At 44.3% G+C, this 21,005-nt stretch overlaps 1 protein-coding gene across 12 annotated transcripts in view; it reads left to right on the forward strand.

The window, feature by feature from the left end:
* The window catches only part of FOXP1 (forkhead box P1), a 442,485-nt gene that overhangs the window by 290,262 nt on the left and 131,218 nt on the right, over positions 1–21,005 (forward strand). The window contains exon 1 of one of the 12 annotated variants that reach the window (XM_019536651.1): positions 10,229–12,086. The exons of 9 other annotated variants lie outside the window; for them this stretch is intronic. The gene's annotated coding sequence lies outside the window, so the exon portion shown is untranslated. Of the gene's footprint in view, positions 1–10,228; positions 12,087–21,005 lie in introns of those variants that run through there. 2 more of the 12 variants (XM_019536652.1, XM_019536653.1) reach the window with 2 other exon arrangements.

Consider the following 21,005-nt stretch of genomic DNA (forward strand, 5'->3'; position numbering starts at 1 on the left):
TTTTGTGACCTGGTCATAAAAAGAGACTAGATTGGTCAGGCACGATCTGCCTGCCACGAACCCATGCTGGTTTCCCCTCAGCATAATTTGTCCTGCCGGGCTCTCACAAAGCATCATTAGCTCCGAAGCATTAGTGGTATCCCCATGAGAAATGGCAGTACTTTTGATATGCTATGAATGCAACCTGTTCCCGCGTATATCTGCTCTAGTGCTAACTGCCCGGCAGAACGTGCCAGCCCCCAGTAGGTCATACATCAAAGGCTCTTTTAAAATGGTGTTTCCTTTTCTTGTTGGGCTTCCCATTGCATAGGAGGATTGGTATCCCCAGCAATAGAAATTCTCTGGGGCTTTCTCCCCATAGAAATTCCCATTTTCCAATTCATTCCCATTTTTATCCTTTCTCCAGGTACCGTGCTACCTCTCGCTCCCAAGATTAAAGCACTTTGTAGTTTATCTTAGCCATCAGATTATAACTGTGCTGAGGGTTTACTTGTCAAAAGGAGAATTTGGTGGTCTTCCCCCCCATGCACGTTATGCTCAGTGTGTATGCCATTGGCAATTGGTCATGAGCAGTGAATCAAACGCTCTGGACCTTTACACCAGTCCTCTGGATGTAAGCACTGTCAAAACTGTTCTGTTTGATGAGTGGGTTGCTTTCTTTAATGAATAGTATGCAGCCAGTGTACCCATCAGAGTGTGCAGTGGTACTGCATAAAAATGAAGATGCACATGTATGTGTCAAGTGTTGAAGAGCAGAGTTCTTGTTATAAATATAGTTCTGCTGTGTTCCTTCTAACATTTCAATTTTATAATCCAGTCTAAGAGACTTGCACAAAAATGCTGCAGTGCAAGAGAGCACTTGATTCTTCAAATAATTCTTAGTAGAGCAAACTAGTAAATAAACCTTTAAAGACAGTCAATATGACATCTTTCCGAGTTCTAGGAATTGCATCTGGGATGTAGATTTATGAAAGGTAAAAGGAAGGACAAGTGGAAGCAAAAGCAAAACTGTTTTGGGGTGGTTTTTTTGGTTTATTGCTAAAATCTAAGAGTTGTCCCCTCTTCTTTTGTGTTGTTTGCTTTTTCCTTGTGGTTATGTATGATCTATCTTTACATGTATGGTTGTTAGACCTGGCGGCCCACTATGACTAAATGTTTGCTTTGACTATGTGTTTGGTATGTTAACTTTTCCTAGCAGAAAGATATTCAATTCATTTTTATTACAGAGGGGGAAAGGGGGTTGTTAAACGTATGGAAACTCTTATTGGCTGAATTCTGTAAGTGAATTCATTCAGCAGGCTTGGTGTGTCTTGTACACGGTTTAGTATTGCCACTCTGTTCCTCACCCCTTTTAGTGCTTTAGGCATATGGCATACAGTACATCCAGGGAAGTGTCAACAATATGGCATATGTTGTACATATTGATCTTGATACACCAGAGAAAATAATGGTCTTAACTTTAAAAGATGCAGTGCTATGAAGAGAGGAAGCTACACTATGCAACTGGGAACTTGCCATGTATGAAGAGAAGAATTGCCATATTACTTGTGTACTACAGTCCCCGATTTCTGGTTAATGTGAAATCCGAGTGGGACCACAAGGTCCGGTTAAGGCAGGAAGAGTTTTGCCCCTCGATCCAGTCCAGCTGGTGCCAGCAGGATCTGCTTGGACTCATATGAGGACAGGTGTGGGATTGGACCCTATGCGTGTGAAAGAGAGGAGTGCGATAGCCATGATACGTGCCAGTTTGAGCACGTTTCACAGCCCGGTGACCAGAGCTGGTTTTATCCCACTGTGTACCGATGCAAACTCCCCTTCACAGGGTTGAAGAAGGGAAGTGGGGTCATGAAGAAGGGAAGCTCAATTCAAGGCCATCACCTTAATGCTTTTCGGCCAAGGGGACAACATTTGTGATAGGGATGGAAAATGGATGGAGGAAAGGGGCTACCAGGCAAGCATTAGATGGTCGCGTTCTCTGACTCGGTTGTTTCTCAGTCCTGCCATTGAACCCACAGGGACAAGTTCTTGGGTCCATTTGGAGACTTTATCAGTGGGCTTCTTTGAATCCTCTTGGATTATTTGGGCCCTGGTCTGGGGTCATAGCGATACCATAAAGATGAAAAGCACTGATTTCCCATTCCTCATCCCGGAGCTTCCCAGCTCCCCACTTCTCAGGGCACTCTTCCTTTCCCCAGGATGCTGGTTTTCAGATGAAACATTAAATGCATGTTTATGTTAAACCCCGCGCCTGCGAGTTTTGGGAGCAAGTTTCACCTTTAAAATAAATGATTCGTGCTGCACAACGTGTGCGTCTGTTGGTGTTTATTGTGCTGGATAGGACTTGTTCTGAAGCTATAACATCTGAAGTGCAGAGAAGCAGTGACTGGAGAAAGAAATAGCTCCTTTCCAGCAGAGAGCAAATATTTTCCTGTTATCTCTATGGTGGTTTTAACTGTTCTCAACACTCACAGGCTTGTACAGATCGCCACAAGGGCAAAACAGAACAACAAAATATTTATTTTTCATCTTTATCGAACGCTGAACATTGTGTGCGTGTTTATGAGGGTTAAACATTAATAGCAGATGTTGTTAATGAGTAGAAGTCTTGAGCCAGCTTCTGAGACCTTTTAGTTAGTGCATGAATTTTCTGGTTGATGACAATACTTGTAACATGTCTAATTATGAAGTAGTGTTGTAATCAAGCCTTGAAAAACGGAGGGATTCCCACCCCCTTTTGTGGTTATGTCAGTGGCACACACAGATCGTTCCAGTGCTTTGATTATTCCCCCCCTTCCCCTTAAACGTTCATGGCATTTTCTGTTCCTCCCAAGCATTTATTCCCACCGAATTTCCACACAGGAGCACGCGCGCGCGCACATGGGTCATCTTTTTTTGCAGCCTTTGCAGACTCAACACACAAGTGCCTGGGCTGGCGGCGGCCTCTCAAGTTGTTGCACCAGTTTGTCGTACTTCCAAGTGAAGTACGTGAAAGTGATTATAGGTAATAAATATCTTTTTTTTTTTTAACTTATTGCAGAGGCAGTTTTTCCCCTGTTAATGAGGGTAATTTGACTTGGTTGAAGGATTGCAGTTCTTAAGAATTAATGCAGCAATCCAATTCAAAGATTTAAAGAGATCTAAGATTTTTCACAGGTCGCGTGCTAGTGAATGTGCTCCTATCACATAGCAGCTAATGGACTTGAACAACAGTCTGTCATTTACTGTTACCTCAGTGTATAGCAGCTTTGCCCTTGATAGCAAGTCTACTTTCCCAGCAGTGCACATTATTTAGTAGTGTGGTGTATTTGTAACACTTTTAAGAGATGCTATCCTATTTCTAACAGCCCTAATTACTGTAGAAAGTGAGGTTACCTTTCTGATTTTCTAAATTGGGTGTTTGAATCCTAATCTGCAGTACTTTAAATGTATTTTATGCTCTAATAGCCACTTTCTAGGGGTTTTTTTGATCAAACTTTATTATATACATATATGAAATAATTCAGGTAAAGTTATTTATGTATTGCATTTTTGCTGTACAAGTACACACAGGTTAATTACAGGAATACAAAAATGATATGCCGTCGTCTCTATAAGGTCCCATTATTTTTAGGAATGTATTATTACCTTTTAACAATGTTTCTTAATGGCTTATTTGTAAATGATGTTGGAAATGCTCTAATTTCTTGATCCTATTATATTCTCGGATATTAAAAAATCCTATTTTAAGGTAATTAGAAAGATCCTCTTCTATTCAAATGTGTGTTCTCTAGACAGTGTCACTCTATACTCCGCACGCAAGAACCTTTGTTCCTTAATTAGAAAAAGGACTAGAGCTCATTAATTGTGGGTACCAAGTGATGTCTGCTCGAATGGTGAAGCAATATTACAGTTTAAATAATGATTGAGTCTACATTTTTTAGAAGTCTTATACTATTTAGGATTGATTGTGATCAGCTGAATATGGGGCAGGTTTCCATGCATCATATGAAGATTTTATTGGAAGACCTCTTTTTTGGGAAAATAAACCCCAGTCAGGTGCAATAAATATGGGGTGAATTGCACTTCTGCTGTGCCCACCATTTTAAAAAGTCTGGATTTGCCAACACTCATCATCAGACTACAATATCTGAGAGAGCAGTTTTCCCCTGTACTTAACAAAAGGAAATAATTGTGACAACTGTCTAGCAACTGAGTGGTTTTGATCTTGGCCTTATGGAGTTAGATTGCGATGAAAAGAATATTTTAATTGCTTGCTTGCAAACAGGATGCACAATAAATGTTTCAGCATTTCATAGGGCTCCGTTTGGGAAGATGAAGACAAGTGTACTTTGTTCTTTAAATCTTTAACATCTCATTTGCAACCTTAGGAAGAAAATGCCAGAAATGGGAAAGCTAGACCCAGTGCCGTTTACAGAAAGGTTTATATCTGCATAGTGGCTACAGAGTAGTGGCTTCGATCCCTCTTGCAGATGTGTGCCATTTCAAGAGTCAGAGTGAGTGCCCAGTTTTATTGGTAAGGGCAAGGCTCAAAGGGAGCGGAAGCTTTATGGGAACTGTTTGCATTGACAGAAGTCAAGTACTTGCATGTCTCTTGATTCATGCCTATAATATCACACCCACTGCAGTCAGTCATGGGCAGCAGAGATGGTACAAGCCTTTTTAGTTTATTGAGTCCATCAGTGCCACCGTGAGAGTTGCCGGGTGATATCGAGGCCGCCTGCCTCCATTCAGATGCTACCATCCTCTTACCTGTCTATGAGACAGGGCCTGGGCCATGGTTTCCTGTCCTTATTGAGGCTGCTTATTCCAGTCATAGCAGAGACAGATGAGGAAAGGACTGCTTCGTCTGAGGGCTGTCCAGAGCCGTTCCATCACGTGTCACCCTTTGCTCCACCATGTCCCCCGTCTGGCCTTTCCAGCTCAAACCTGGCCCGTGGCATCGTGTTGCTCCCACGTCTGCATCCAAACCCGTCCACGTCTTTTTGCACCCCGCCCCCTTCACACTGAGCACAGAAGAAAGGTAAAATGGTTCTTAATTTTCTTATGCTCCTGAAAACCCTTGTTAATAAAATACAGCATGTCCTAACTGAAGGATAGGAAATTAGGCACATGGAAGCATGGGTTTGTCTTCTCCTTAACAAAGACAAATGAATCAGGACTGGTGAATGGGGGGCTCCCCTGCCTTCTGGGAGACTGTACTTCAGTCAAAGCATACTGCCACTTAGAGCTCTTTGTGGCTGGAAAATGTCTTTTTTGGGTAACCTTCTATATTGTACTTTTCTTAGGGAGAAAGAAAAATAGTTTTGTTTTTTTTTAAATATACAACACCCCCCCCCCATTCTTCAATTGACTATACAAAAATCTTATTGCAGTATTTATTCCAAACCTGCACACACAATGTTCAGTCAAGGAGAAAACAGCAAAAAACAGTTGTTGATGGACTTAGCAGAGAACTGGATTAAATAAGCATTAGTCTACTGAAGCTGATTACAGGAATATGAAAATGCAGTATCTTAATGGTACATATTTTCATGTGGCAGCTCAGTTGCCTTTCATTTTGCAGCTAATATGTCTATTCTTATGAGTCATTTACTTCTTTAATTACCTTTTGCAGGCAAGGCACCATGGTATATTAATGTGAATGATTTTTACTGCCAGTTTATCATACAATGCCCCAGAAGTTGAAAGGCATAATTGACTTGGAAGAGCAGCTCATGAAGGAAACAATATTTAGTTGACAGTTTTCCTTGTACTCTCTGTTGACGTTTATGAGTTTACACTATGCTAAAGGAGTAATAAACACAATTTTCTTTCAATAACAGGAAAGAGTAGTTTCTAAAATGCATTTGTGGAAAACAGATTTCTTCATTTCTTGAATAATATAAAATAATGTATTTCCCGTGATGAGACGCATAGAAGATTGTCAATTGAATTAAACCTCAGAAGGTGCTTTTATAACCTGCCTTAGAGCATTAAAAGGTATTAGGGTGCATATGAATCAAATCAGTTTAATGAATATTTAAATTATATACAGATTTGGCTACATCCTATTCAGATCTGGGTGGTTAGATTATTTGGCAGCCTTCTCTTCCCTTTCAAGTGCAGAAGTTTTGGGGGGCAATGTGCAAGGGAAGACACCCCGCTTGCAGAGGTAGGAAACACAAGTCTAAGGACTGTCGATAAGGAAATCCTAATTCCCAAATTATTCAGTAACTTCCCATAACTGTCCTAAAGTTATAAGATGGAGAAAAGTTTATAATACAGGGTTGCAATCTGTCAAAGCCCATTTTGTTTCTGGAATGATTTTTTTTTTTTTTTTATTCATTTGACCTTGTCAGACAGCAAATTCTTTTTTTAATACGTCCAAGGGATCGCACTTAGGTATGATTAATCATCCTCTCCCGCTTTAATTAATTTAAAGGCACACAGGCGCTGCTGGCTGGCGTTTTGCTCCTCTCCACTTCCACCCGGAGCGTGCGGGGATGCAGACGATTCCCTGGCCGGCGGGGAGAGAGTTAAACTTTTCTCGGTTTTCCGCGATTGTTTGCAGTTCAGCCCTCTGCAACATAATGAAAGTTTTCTAGCCATCTGTTGTTAAGCTGGCGGTGAGCAAGGCCAGTATATCCAAACAAAGTCCTGGCCTGCTGTAAACTGAACCTGTCAGTTTAGCATAGCTTTGTTGACCTCCCCAACATGCAGGGCAGCCCGTGGTACCAGGCACCGACTGTGTATATAGCTTAGTAGGGAACTGCTTGGGGGGGGGGACCGTGTTTACTTTTTCTACTTAGTGTTCCTCCCACCGGCTTGAACTAGTTTATACTAAATCTCTAAATTGACACTGTTTTTCCAGTTTTGAGCTTTTTGGGTTGCCAGCCCGCCCCCACCCGATGACAATCCACCGTCCCTGGCCATTAGGGGCAGTTTTTAAAAGTGCACGTGTGATGCTGCCTCTTGGTAGGAGGGGGGAAAAAGGCATGTTCACACGTATCCCAGCTTGCTTTGCAGGCTGCTGTTGGCATCTCTGTTTTGTATTATTTAAGATCAATTGTTCCCTTGCGTCTTTGTTTTGAGACTCAGGGGCAAGGTGAAGCATCGAGCGCTCTTGCGTGTGTTGTCTTAATGTAAAGCAGCCATTGCATCTAGGAGTGGCTGGGACCAGGCCTCTTTTGCTTCTCTTTGGTTTGGTTTTGTTAGGTGATGCTATCGATTTAAGATATTACAGAATTTACAGCTTGTCTGCGCAAAGTCCCAGAGATCAGGCCTGAAAAGCCTGGACCGCAGGTATTGTCTTGCACAGCTTTACTTGGGCTTTACTTTGTTTTCTTCCTTAGCTGTACTGTCTCCTGGCACTTCCATCCGTTCCTCAAATTTTTCTTCCCCTTTTTTTTCCTTCCTGAGTAAATTTTAGCTTGCTAGTTTCTTTTTGTTTGCGAGACGATCTACAATGCTTTATCCTGCATTTGAATCCAGTTACGACCATGGTTAAAAGACTGGTAACAAAGCTCAATGCGTTTGCACAGGGAAATAAGTATTACCTATTGCCAGTGTTCGTTTTTTGGACCAGACTTACAGTAAATACTTTTGTGTGCTAACCTCTGCCAGAATTGCTTTTTCTGTTTTGTTTTCTACCCTTCTGCCTTACAAAATTAGGCATTTTTTGGCCAGTCCATAACATTTAGTTACCACCAGGTTCTTGGAAACCAGTCCAGTTTTCTCTGATTTCACAATACTGCAGTTCTTAGGAGGGATTTTGCATGTGTAAGGACTGCAGACTTTGGTTGCGTGTCCCAGATACACTGTCTGCAAAGGTAGAAAAGCACATTGTTCATGGCCCTTATTAAAGATATTCCAACCCATCCGCATCTTCGTGGTGAGTATCAAATATGTTGGAGGCACCTCCGTGGTTTAGAGCAGTGGTTTGAAACCTTTTTTATTTATGGACCTCTAAAAAAAAGTTTTGAATGGAGGTGCAGACTCCTTTGGAAATGTCTAATGGATCATAGTCCTCTTTCACGGACCCCTTAGGCATAGTCTGTGGGTCCCCGGGGTCTGCAAACTACAGGTTGAAAATCACTGGTTTAGAGAGAGAAAAGGTGGAGGCAGTTTCTGGTTAGTAAAAGTAGGGTTGGGCTGGTCAGTTGACTGGTCAAATATTGTCAATTGTCAATAGACTGCATATTTTTTTGATTAGCCAAAGATAATAATTTTACAAAAAAATAAACCAACCTACATTTTTGTAGTTTTCTTAACAGAAATATGATTTGTTTTCTTGTTTTTAACATATTAATGAGAAAATTGTGCTTTTTCTGTGTATTATGTAGACCTATTGGCAGGGGGTTTTTTTACAATTTTTGACCAATATTTGACTAGTCCATTAACCAGACCTTATTTGACCGGTCAAATACCCAACCCTAATAAAAAAGCATCTCTTTACCTTTATTTTGAACACATTCAGTGCTTTTCCACATCTCCTGCAAGAAGGCCCAGAGCTTCACAGGTGATGGGGTATAATATATGCGGGACCAGCCCCCATCCGTGACGTTTCAAATCGCACTCCCTGCCATATGTCTCGGTGGCAAAGCATATGACAGCGGCGAGAAACGCTCGGTTTAAAATTCAAATGACGGCACTTACTAGGAAATCCCATGCAGCCCTAATCTGTTGGTTAGGTGACTGACACACAAAGTGCTTTTTTGTTGTACGGTAAAAGAAAATGCATTCAGGATAGGGTTTCTGGTAGAAATGTCAGGTGCGACGCAATGTATGCTCACTGAAAAAGTCGGGCAAATAACCTTGGCATTTAGGACGTTGCCTTTTTACCAAATGAAATTGTATTTTGTTTTTAAAAAGGAGGACTACATTAAGAGGTCACCTATTAGCTGTGTTTTTGCTGGCTGTCTGAAACTCAGCTCTACTGTCTATTAAACTCAAACCACTATGTAAACATTCCTGTGTTGTTCCTGGTCTCTACAATGGCCAAGGGGATCAGGTTTCACCTGCCTGCACATCTTCAAGCAATTAGAGCAATTAGCTTGAAGCCATTTCACATTCAAGGTCTACTGTGACATTCAAGTCCAGAAGAAGTCTGGAAAGAAAAGGACAAAATAGGAGGAGGAATATAGGATGGCCACTGTTCAAAGCGCAGGAACAAATCAATGTGCTTTTTTGTTTGTACCCACTTAAGATGCTGTGTTGTGTAGTTTCACAGTAGGTATGCCAAGTTATTGTTTCCAAAAAAAAAAAAAAAAAAAGCATCCAGTCATTATTTAATCTGGATGCTAAAGTTTTGTTTATAGGTTGGGTTGGGGAGGTAAGGGGAGAAGAATAGGAACCTGTCTTTGAATAGCCGGTATGTGAAAATGGTACGCCGTTGGTCTTATTTACTGGCATGGCTCCTGGCGTGTAGATCATATTTTTCCTCTAATTTACGTGGGGATTTATATTTGATGTTTACATTGTGAAACGGCGCTCATTCTGGTAAATGTATCAGTTACAATGACATTCAGCACTGAGTTTAGTGATTGTAGCAGTAAGTCTTGAAAGCTGCTATTTTTTAAAAGGTTGGAGCAGATTAGTGGTGACCTTAAAAGATTAAACTAGTACAGTTTAAAGATAAATAATCAGCCTTTAGCACATTAGATAGCTACATAAGCATGACAGAAGGTGACTTTCTTACCACAGTTTTAGAATCCAGGAAGCATTTTTACATTTGTAACTTGGCTACATAGGAACAGTGTGTTTTTTGCAGAAAGCAAGACATAAACTGATTATAACACTTCAAATTGGTTAATGCAGTTTTAAATCCACAGTTTTCCTGTTGGTTTATTATGCAGAAGAGGCTAATTTTAAAAGCAATGCCTACTGCAAAAGAAGATCTTGCTTTGCTGTCCCGGAGGGTATTCTTAATCAGAAATAACCGCAGGCTAAATTATAATCTGGAATCCGGCTGCCCTTTAACCTAACGCTGCCTGCTCATTTGGTGTTTGTTAACAAACAGCTCTAAGTACAAAATTGTTTGAGAATTACTTTTTCATTTCATTTGCTGACTTCAATTAAAATAAGAAGCTTATGGGGAGGAAAAATTAAAAATGTATGGACTTCCTGAGAAATCATCAGCAGTTATTTCCTTACCGACGTCTCCTCCAGTAGTGGGCTACAGATGATTTTGCATGTGTAGTTCAGCTGAAATAAAATCTGTACTGGTGGGAAGAGGGGGGGATTTCAGTGTCATTCCAGTAACTTACTACTTCGGAGAACTGGAACTGCAGCCTAAGACACGTGCGGGCTAAAATAGTGGCAAGTTCCCGTGGAAAAGGTGACTCGGATGTCTGATTTCCTATAGCGATTTCTGAAGTCGTCTTCGCAGCCTAGCTAAACGCTCCGCGTCACAAAAGGTGACGTTTTGCGTCGCGAGAAAAAGGTTTGGCGTACCTTCAGTGTTCGATTAGCACTGAATTGAAACGTGCGGTTGGCACATTAATTGGGGCGTTTAAGGTGAGAAGTGCTGAGTTAGTGCCGGCTTGCCCCCCCCCCCACCCCTTAAGTTGACATGCTGCAGCGGAAACGCTGTGGTGCTTAGGAAGGAGGTGATGCCTCTGAAAAGCAACTCTTTCCCATTTTTTTTCTAGCCTAGTCTTCTGTTTCTATGATCTGCCTTTTGAACTGTTTTTGTGGCTGATCAGTTCCACCTAATATGTCTCTTGATTTCTGCTATTGTAATACTCAGACGACATGCTGTTCTCTTCATTTTTATAAGCTTTAGATGCTCCTGCCTGTCATACTCTGGCGGTTTATCTTCAGCGTCTGGATTTGCTTTCAGACTTGCATGTCTATCAAGCTGCTGTTGCTTTGAATGTGAGATCAAAAGAAGATGAATTCCAGTAAAAAATTTCCTTGTATGAAGAAAAGATTGGGGCCTATGTAAACATCCCACTGACAGCTCCCAATGAGTTATTTTAGCAGAGCATTAGCACCCAGAATGACAGACAGCCCAAGACTACATGCTAAATAACAAATCAGTTCCTTCAGCGGCAGCAGCACGTTGCCACAACAGCAATACATTTTCTAAAGGAATCCTGTTCCTCTTTTTTTTTTTTTTTTTTTTTATTATTGAATATGGCCGTTCGACTGTTCATCTCTTTGCAAGCTGCCTCAGAGTGCCAGTCCTAGTTTACTTTTCTTGACAATATCTGTGTCATGTCACCAGGATGACACAACACAGGACTTGGATAATTGGGAGGGGAGGCAGTTCGTTAGTCATCTCGTGTTAAATAGGTAGTTTGTTTTGGTGGGCGAAAAGAAAATGCCAAGGAGAAAAAGCACGTTAGACTCCTGAGCGCCTGCTCCTCCGATGGTAGGTGCAAGTTTTGTTAGGGTCCAGTGTTGGGGGGGGTGGTCTTTGAACAATTCGGGGCAGCTTGAAAAATAGCCAGGAAGTCTGGCCAAGGCGGAGAGAGAGAAACGTATGGCACTGCAGAGAGCGGGGAAGTCCAACTTGCCTGAAATCTGAATTTGCCTAGCTGCATAAATGAGACTTTATTTTATTTTATTTTTTTTTTTTTCTGCTGCTGTTGGGGCATAATTAGTTCTGTATGTTTCCGCCTGTGGACGGGGAGCTTTCACTAACGCCAAATTAATAGCTTTTTATTTTTATTTTTTTGGGGGGGATGGTGTGAAACTCCAACTCTGAAATTACCTGCAAGCCCCAACCGCTGCCTCAAGTTTTGGAAGTGAAGAATTACTTAAGGAATTTTTGTGGTTTCTTTGTCGTTTAATAAAAGCAGACGTTGCTACTGTGGAGGCAAGCCTCCCGTTGTTGCCTACAAAGGGCACTGCTCCAGTGTGTTTTCCCTTCAGTGTGTGCTTCAGCTGCACAGCACTTCCTGTTTATTCAAACATCTTTTTACCATTCTTCAACCCCCGCTTCACAGAAACAGCCAGAGCACATCTCCAGCGAGAAGACGGAAATCTAGAGGCAGACAGTAAGAGCTCACTCGGTTCAACTCTTCGCTTTCTCTGTAAGCGTGCAGAGGAAAGGCACATGCAGCTGGGATTGAACTTTTAACTTGCTCTCTTCCTCCGCGGAGGTATTCTTGCAATGTAGGGACGGTTTTCCTTGCCTGGGTCTTTAGAGCAAAATAGGACGGTTCAGTGTGTTTACTGCCGGGGGGGGGGGCATCAGAGGGTCTCCCTTCCTCCGCCCTCCCTCCCTTTCCCCCGAACTCCCCTGCTCTGATTTTTAAAGACTTTTTCCTAGTTCTGCCTCCTCTCTCCTGCCAGCATCTCCGGGGTGTAAACAGTTGTGCCCTTCTGGGAGCTTAGCCTGCGTGCGCTCGTGGTGTCTTGTGTGCTTTCCTATCACTTTCATAAGTTGGAGGTGGGGTGGGGAAGGAAATGCAGCATTTGTTCTTTGCAAAACGAGGGAGGGGGGCTTTGAGTCCGTGTCTGGAGAAAGCATCTTGTTGTTGTCGTTGTTGGGTTTGGTGTGGTTTCCCCCAAATAATTTGCCTCGTGACCGCCACCGTTTGTGAACCCGGCTCGTTAATATTTGTACCAATTTCATGCTAATAAAAACCAGGCTGCTGAAACAAGCATGGCTATTATCTCATTCATATTACTATTGTTTAGAGCGGTGGTGCTACAAAAGGGAAGGGAAGGCACACTCACTTTTGGTGATGGTTGTTAACTTTCGTGCGAGGGGCTTTCTCTCCGGCTTTTCATTGTTAATGATGAGGGGCGCTGTGATCCTCAGCCTGTTTTCAAAGAGACCATTGGTTTGCTGTGTACGATGTGTTGCACCATGTATGCTGGTTTTATCCATGCTGTTCAAGCGACTGACTTAATAAACTATTCACTATTTCTTTGCTATTTCTCCCCCTCGAAAGTCTGACAAAATAAATCAGTAAGTATTTGGGGGTTGGTTGGTTTGTTTGTTTTAATGTGATCGATCGTGGCATTCATGTACTGGCTCTAAAACATACGAGGAAATGGAAAATATGTAGCCTGCCCTATGGAGAAAACCCATCCTCACTGAGGCTTTCTAGCTCTGTGAGGTCCTAATACACTTTAAAAATTTCGACTGTAAAAGCCCATCTTAGAAGAAGAGAGCAAGGGAGAAATCAAGCTGTGTATTCAGCCAAACCGCAAGTACATCAAACATATTTTAAAAATATATTGCGAGGCTGGCTTTTTTAATGTTCAGAAGTTGTTCTACTTTGCAGGGAGGGGGAAAAAAAAAAAACCCGGTGTTTGCAACTGCCTTAAGGACAATTTGTTTAACAGTAGGAGTAATTGCATGGGGAAAATGGAAAGAGTGACTGAAGTTATTTACTCAGATGTTAGTGTAGGTGTGGGGCAGAAAGCTCTCTGTGGGAACAGTGGGCTGCTTTTCTTGGTATCTTAGTCTATTTGATGACCATCAAATTTCCCAGCTCGCTGGTTTTTGTTTTTTCTGGATGGCATGTTTGATTATTTATCAGAAGGGAAAGGGAGTAGCTGAAGCAAATAAACATGTGACCAGGCTGTGTTTTGTTTTCCACTCAGAAGGCCATGCCCTTTTACAGATATACAGAAAATAATAAACGCATTGTTTTATGATAAAAGGAAATAATGTGTGTCATATTTCCGCCCCCCCATCTCAGTCGGTTAACCCTTCGTGCTCATACCTCCGGACAGGTTTACCACGGGGAGGGGGAGGTGTAAATAATATTAAAAGCAACGGCTTTAATATTCTTTCCATAGTGGAGCATGTCCAAAGTTTCTTTGCAGCCATTCGGATTTGCTGGGCTTGTTGCGTAGTCGTTGCTACTGCTGCGTCTCCAGGGTCCTTTTATTGCCTCGTGGCCCAGGTGGCCGAGTCAAGCAGAAGCACTTGCAGTCGATCCAGAAAGATGCTGAGTTGGGAGCCAAATCCTGCCCATTTTGTTACGGCGCTGCTCCAACCACTTTTACAGCGTGCGGCGGGGTGCAGCCCCTTGTAGACGCCCTCCCTTAACACAGCTCTTGTATTAATGCCGAGTGCAGCACAGGGCGAGCGCTGGAAAAAACAACAACCAGCCTATGAACTGAATGACTGTCAAGAAATAAACTGGGGTTTTGCTTGATCTCTGGGAAGCAGGTTGCATGTTTTACCTGCTTTTACTAGATTGAAAGGAGCAAGTTAAGACTGCCATATGCATGAAAGGGAACTGAGACGCACTTTGTTTCCCATTGGGCAGGTAGGTATACATTTAATAGACGGGCCGGCTTTCTGAATCTCCCTTTGTCTCTTCAAATCGCGTGTCGGCTCCAGCAAGTTTCTGAGCCCCCCGCTTCTATAATATACTAAGCGACTTTGGGCTGGACCTCAGATGTGCTCTCTGGTGTGTAAGAGTCATTCTTTTCAACCAGGACCCGATTTACGTTCACCAGACAGACCCAAAAAAGAAAAAGGTCTGGCTTTTTAAAGTTGCACGTGCATATACACGCTGATGTCGGTAGAGGATCCAGAGGGCAGAATTCAGGGATGAGCGTACGGGAGGTGGCTCGAGGGAGTCTCTTTGGTAAATAAGGCGCTGCTTTGGAAGGACGCCGTGGGAGAAGTGGCCAAGTGGGCATTGAAGCTTGGCATTGTAGATTTGGTGGAGGAGGAAGGAGGTGTGACACAACTCAAGGGAAGAGAAGCAGAGAGATGCTGGCAGCCCAAAAGGTGGTAAGGACCAGAAGCGTGATTTTTGCTGCGGTAAAGAGAGTCGTACGGTCAAAGTGATGGGTCAGGAAAACGTTGGATGACTCGGAGGAGAGAAGGGGGGAGGTTTGAAGGTGGCAGAGAGGAGAGGGGGGGCAGTCGTCAGGATGGAGACCGTGAGTTTTTGATATGTAGGCCAGATCCAGGAGACGCTGGAGCAGGATTCACACCCCGCATGGATTCGTGGCTCTTGAGCGATGGGGAGAGTCTAAGATGACACCCAGGTCCTGGGCCTGAGTCATGGAGGTCTCAACTACCACAAGGAAGAGATAAAGGAATGGGAATGCTGGGGTTGTCATGCCAGGTGGGAGCTGTAACCCGTGCCCAAGCCACTGCCCTTCTCAATGGTTGATATCTTCTCAATAGAAGATGCAAGCAACTCCAAGAGTGAAAGGCTCTAGAATAACCTGCTCATCGACGAAGTTTTGCCCCAACTTACGGTAGTTAGAGATTCACTTAGGCTTTGAAACATGAGGCTTTTTACCTTCACTTTGTTTTTGTTTTTTTAAAAAAACCTTTTCTGGGGTAGATATGACTCTTCTTATTATCATTAGCAAATGTCTTCCCCTGTTTTGAATCCTCCTTTACTCCTGGCATCTGTGATATCTTGTGACAGGCCGTTCCAGAGGATAATTATCTAGCGCTCCATTTTTGTTTTTTTTTAAAAAAAAGGAAGAACCATCTTCATCTGTTTTAAATTTGTTGCTGTCCAGCTTCATTGAATGTCTCCTTTCTCTTGTATTATGAGAAATAGCCATGATTTGTATACTTTTATCAGATCCCCTTTAACTCATCTCTCTCTAAACTAAACGGTCCCAGACTTATCAATCTCTCCTCAGACCTTCCTAGGCTTCTAATCATTTTTGTCACGTATGCCTTTACCATTCCCTGTTTAAAATAAGATTTTTAGAAGTGAGCATACTCTTGCAAGTTAGTATGTCTGTTAGGTTGCCGCAGTGTCTTTTTGATTTGCAGTATGATTTTTCCACCCCGTTTTTTGTGTACCTGCTTGGTCCCTCTCTGAAGTGTGCAGCAAAGGTGTGCCCAGTGATGGCCACGTGTGCTTTTATACCTAGTAATATGTGCAATCGATTTTAATGTACCTGGAGTTAATTGTGCAAGCAGTTTACATGTGCTTTCTAATAGTACCTGGATTTAATTGCCATTGCTCTTTCCTCTCAGTTATCTTGGGTCCCTTGGAGGTCCGTATGGGCTTTACAAGTCGTATCTAGCCTAAATAATTGCAAGTCACCTGCGTTGCTCCTCGCTTTTTCCTGATTGCTGACTATATTGAGCTGTACCGGTGTTCATTGTGAACAGCGAGGCATGGCAACGTGGTTGTCATGTTGAAAATCCAAGGGGAGTTTATTCCATGAACCTCTGAAGGCCATTTTTGCCCCGTAATAGTTTTCATAGATTTTATAGACATTAGGGCTGGAAGGGGCCTTGGAAGATCATCGAGTCCAGCCCCCCGCTCGTATGTTTTTGGAACGTAGATTTAAAATGTGTTCACTGTCCTCTTGACTACAGGTAAGGCATCTGTTACCTTCCCTCTCCATTGAACTACATTGATCTAGGGGGGATTTTAGGTGTACAGAGCTGTTTCTGTATGATACATCCAGGGCTCCTCTATGGATCCAGCTTAGTAGGCACTTGGGTCTCCAGCCTCAAGCCTAAGCAGGACCTACAGGCCAGTCACTCGCCATTGAAGTGTTGAATTTCATCCAAGCCTCTTTTTACCAGCAGAGCCCCGCTGTACCTAGCTAACCAGTATCCATCCCCTTGGTAAAACCCACCTAATCAAGGGAAGTCGGTGCACCAAAGGGATGTAGTGAGATGGGGGGCAGGTGAAGAGCTGAGTGTAGGGTTGGAGCTGGGAGAGTCCCACTACCAGAAATCTCCCTGTTTCTCTTGAGCCTGGAAGGAAGACATGGGGAGGTGATGAAGAGTAGAGGTAATCCGTGGAGGAAGTAAGGGAAGAAAAGTCAAGAGCTGAGGGATAGGAAAGGCAGAAAGAGAAGAGAAAAGGTAGAGAGGAGGCACCTGATATGTTTTCCTGCTAGGTCGGGGTGACGGAGGCATTGCACAAGATGGGCACAGGTGCTGGACAGGCGTCTGCTTCTCGTTTGCATCTTCTGCATTGAAGTCCTCCTCTTGATTTCATTTCCTTCCCGTCTCGTGGGTTCTCTTTACTTCCACTTCCAGAGGAAAAGCGTTACCCGTGCACCAGCTTTGCACTTCTTCTGCAGACTGCCTCGCTCCCCGTTGCGTTCCCCGTGCTGCAGGGGTCCCACGGACATCGGGGGCAGCTGCAGCAGGGCTGGGCTCCAGCATCGAGCCTCGCGCTGCTTGTCCTCCCACCACTGCTCCTCCATGCCTGCTGCTCCCAGAGAGGGGAAGAGCTGTCAGACAGGAATAGAGCAGGAGTGGGGGTGGGATTAATGAACTCTTAAACCTCTAGGACATCCAGACTTCAGAGCCGGCTGATCGCGTTTTCCTGCTCTGGTCCAAGTAGCGTTGGAGGATGGTTGGGGCGTAAGGAAGAAGAGAAACGTACTTCTGTCTGAAACATGGCCAGGAGTTTTTATAGGTCTAACCATGCAGGTATTCAGCTCCCTATTACTCACTTAAGGTCAGTGAGGGCCGAGGTCGTGTCTCCCCGCCACCTGATGACGTTGGTACTTAGACACTTCCGTCTCGGCACTCGAGGGTAGGTTTTCTCACACTGTGAGCACCGGCCTTGCTGATAGAGGGGTATTTCTGTGGCAAAGACCCCCACCCCCAGTGAAGGACATTAGAAGTACAGGAACCAAAAAAGGCCCAGCAATGCTGATCTGTAGTACAGCTCTTTGTAGACCCTCTGCTGTGTGATGCTGCAGTTCTTCTAGAAATTATTGACAGCCAAGATAACGAGCGCTGAATGGTGTCGTGTATAGGGACTGGCGTACAGCCTTGGGACTAAGGGGCATTCTGGTTGGCGGCTTGTGTCCTGAAACTTTCTTTATGCTCTTGAGGGTCAGAAAATGGGGATTTTCTTGGATTCCCTGTGCATGACTTCTAGCAGGAGGGCCTCCTCCTGCATCTTTCAGGGGCACCTCAGTGTTTTTTCCTTGACGGTGGCTCATTTTGCTCGCTGGGCATGTCTGGTGTTTGCATGGAGCTTGCAAGAGTCTCCTTGTCCTTTGCGGTTGTTGATCTTTGAGCCGATGCCCAGGGTGCACGGAGCTGCCAGTGGTGGGGAGGAGGAGAAGATAGTATGTGGCTGCTCTGGGGCTCTTTTGACAGGGCAGGGAGACGAGAGGGTGGGCTCAAGCAGAAAATTGGGGAATACAGGACTTGAACGCTTAAATCCCTAGGCTGTCCAGCCTGTCGGTACACTCACGCCAGTTGCTGCCTCTCATGAAAGTGTGGTTGGGCTGGGTCCTTATAACTGTGCTGTTACAGGTACAGTAGTCTCCTGTTTCATTAACAGCTTATTGATGTGAATATTTGGCCCTACTCCGTGAAAAGAGGAGCTTGAGTTCATTTGCTTTGAAAATAATAGGCCCTCACAGAAAACCAGTTTGAAAGTCACTGCCGAGCTATATTGGCTTCACTGGAGAGACATCTAGCAGGTGCCTCCATCAGCTGGACACTTGACGTTTTTCCGACACTGTTTTCCTAGAAATCAGGTATTTGACATTTAAACAGCGCTTCTATTTAAAAAAAAAAAAAAAAAAAATGGTACCCCTCTTTTCCCAGTACACTTCTCACCCTCCAATCCCCTTCCCAGACCAGTAGCTTGTACTTCTTGCAGTTACTACAGTTTTATCCTGAGAGCAGACTTTTGCCCCACAGTCTTGCTTTTTATACCTCTAAAACGATTGTAGGGATTGAAAGATTGAGGTCCCTGCAGTGAAAATGTGAAGTTACAACAGTAACTTAAGCTCCAACCCTAACAGGGATTTTTGAGCAAAAAATAAATAAAAAGTACAGCGGACTAAAATTACCCTGTCTGTCTTGAAATTAATTGTACCAATCGTTTCGGATGGAGATGTTGCTCTCGTAGTGCAAAATTGGGACGTGTGAAATGGTTGTCCTGTTGGTGGGTGCCTTTCAGTGGGAGCCCCGGGATCTTTGGATGCCCGATGCTGTTCGAGCCTCCATGGGAAAATTGTTGGTGGTTTCAGAGGCCCTAAAACTTGGACCCTAGTCAGTCCTTGTTTCTGGAATGTCCCTAAAATATGGGGCTTTTTGGTTTTATTTTCTTTCTCCAACCCTGTTTTGTACAAGTCAAATCTCCCTTGTTGACTATTTTCTAAATGGACAATAGGAAAATATCAGAGAAGTAGATAAGCTGTAGTTTTTCTTGTGCTTTAGAGATCATGAAACAGGATCAAGATAGTCCCTCAGTTGGTAATGAGTCATAAAGCCTTTCGTTTTATTCGTCATTTCAAGTATGTCCCGTGTTGATTGTGACCACAAATTGTTTCTGTTTATAAAATTGTGACTGTATTTAACTGGTGTGCCTTTACTCTCCTGCCTCAGATTTCTGCATTTTGCCAGGTTTGGATGGCAAGGTACAAAATCGTGGCCTTTCTGTTCCTATGGAGAGGAAAAAACCCCGTGTTTTGGGGGCTACTTGTAAGCTCTTGGTGTCACGGGCTGGGTTTTCTTGGTACGTTTAAATAAAAGCGCACTGGTTCATAACTGGCCTTCTGTGCACTTCCGCAGTACAAAAATGAATGGCAAGAAATACAGTGCAACTGAAACCCCAATCTAAAATGTCAGTGCGATGGCTTTAGGGGTCCTCAGCTTGTGTAAATGCTTACTTAGTCCCTTGTGTGTGAGTCACATACCTACTCACTCTCCTGGGTTCATGAGCAAACCTTGACTTGGACACACTCACCAGCAAGTGCATGCTTGCAAAAGGGCATCCGCACTGCTGGACGGTTGGGCGATACAACTCTGCTTTCTTGAAAAGAGTGTGATGGAGAAGAGGCAACCACCTCATTAACGCTGTTATCATGCTTCAGTGGTAAGGTGTAGCCAGAGCCATGCTTTTGGGCTTGGCAGGAGCAAGTATCGAACAGGTTAAATACTCTAAAGCACTGCTCTCTTGCACCGTGCTCAAGGGCAAGGCAGATGAGACCGGTGCAGAGAAGCTCCCACAGATGCTTTGTATGTTGTAAGTGTGCAATGGCTAGATTTAGTCCTGGCTTCAGTCTCCGTGTCTGACAGACTGCCACCTTTCACCAGAGCCAAATTCACAAATAGAAAGTGCTGCCAGCTCCTATGGGAGGCTTTATTAACATGCAGTCCTGCTTGTGGATCTCGGGGCTGAGAGACTCAATTCGCTGTCAAATTAATTTCTCAGGAAACCCTCGCGCAGCCGCCTTCCCAAGCTGGCCTGCAAGTCCCAGTCCTGCCTCGGCGTGGTTGCCGTGTCTGAGGCAGGGCAGCGATACGGTTTCCGAGCTGGCTCCGTCCTGGGTCTCTCTTGTCAGCTTGCATTAAAGGAGGAGTGTGGGTGTTAGGATGGTGGCCGTCCACCGGGGTTGGATGGAGATCTGCAGATTAATTTCCCAAAGGCACGCCAAATGCACTGGAAGTGGGTTCTGTGGGAGGGAAGAAAGAAGGCCAGCGCATCCCTCCCCAGACCGCCAGCTCTTTCTCCTCCACGCTCCTCTCTCCCTGCCCCGCATGTGCAATGACTGTCGATGAGACTCGGAAATGACAGGGACGGGCAGGCTTGATGGAGGGAGGGCTTGACAAGAAAATCAAGGCAGGCTGCGTGACTCAGAATGACTCGCCTCGCTTTATTGCTAGAGACAGAGGAGCTACTCGGGGCAGGCTGGCAGGGAGCGCTGTCCCCGGGTTGCTGCTCCGAGCAAAGCTCTGCCTTTTAGATCCAGCATCGTTCGGTCTTTCCCTTCTCTTATCATAAAACGCTATCTCTGCTGAGGGAGGCAAAGCACGGAGGAGCGGAGATGGGGACGCACTGTTCGGTGCTGTCCCTGACGCGCAGGTTGCACTGTGCCACCGTGCTCCCTGTCCTTTTACTGCTCCTCCTGCCCACTCAGCCTTCCTCCCCCTGCCTCCCACCAGGTTTTGGGACTTCTTGCGGTGTCACACTAGCCCCCAACCCCAAACACCACCCGTTCTGGGTGCAGGACTTCTTGCGGTGTCACACCAACCCCAAACGCCACCCGTTCTGGGTGCAGGACTTCTCCTTGCAGTGTCACACCAACCCCAAACGCCACCCGTTCTGGGTGCAGGACTTCTCCTTGCGGTGTCACAC

Source organism: Crocodylus porosus, unplaced genomic scaffold (assembly GCF_001723895.1).
Source record: "Crocodylus porosus isolate Cpor-Errol unplaced genomic scaffold, CroPor_comp1, whole genome shotgun sequence".
Taxonomy (NCBI): Eukaryota; Metazoa; Chordata; order Crocodylia; family Crocodylidae; genus Crocodylus; species Crocodylus porosus.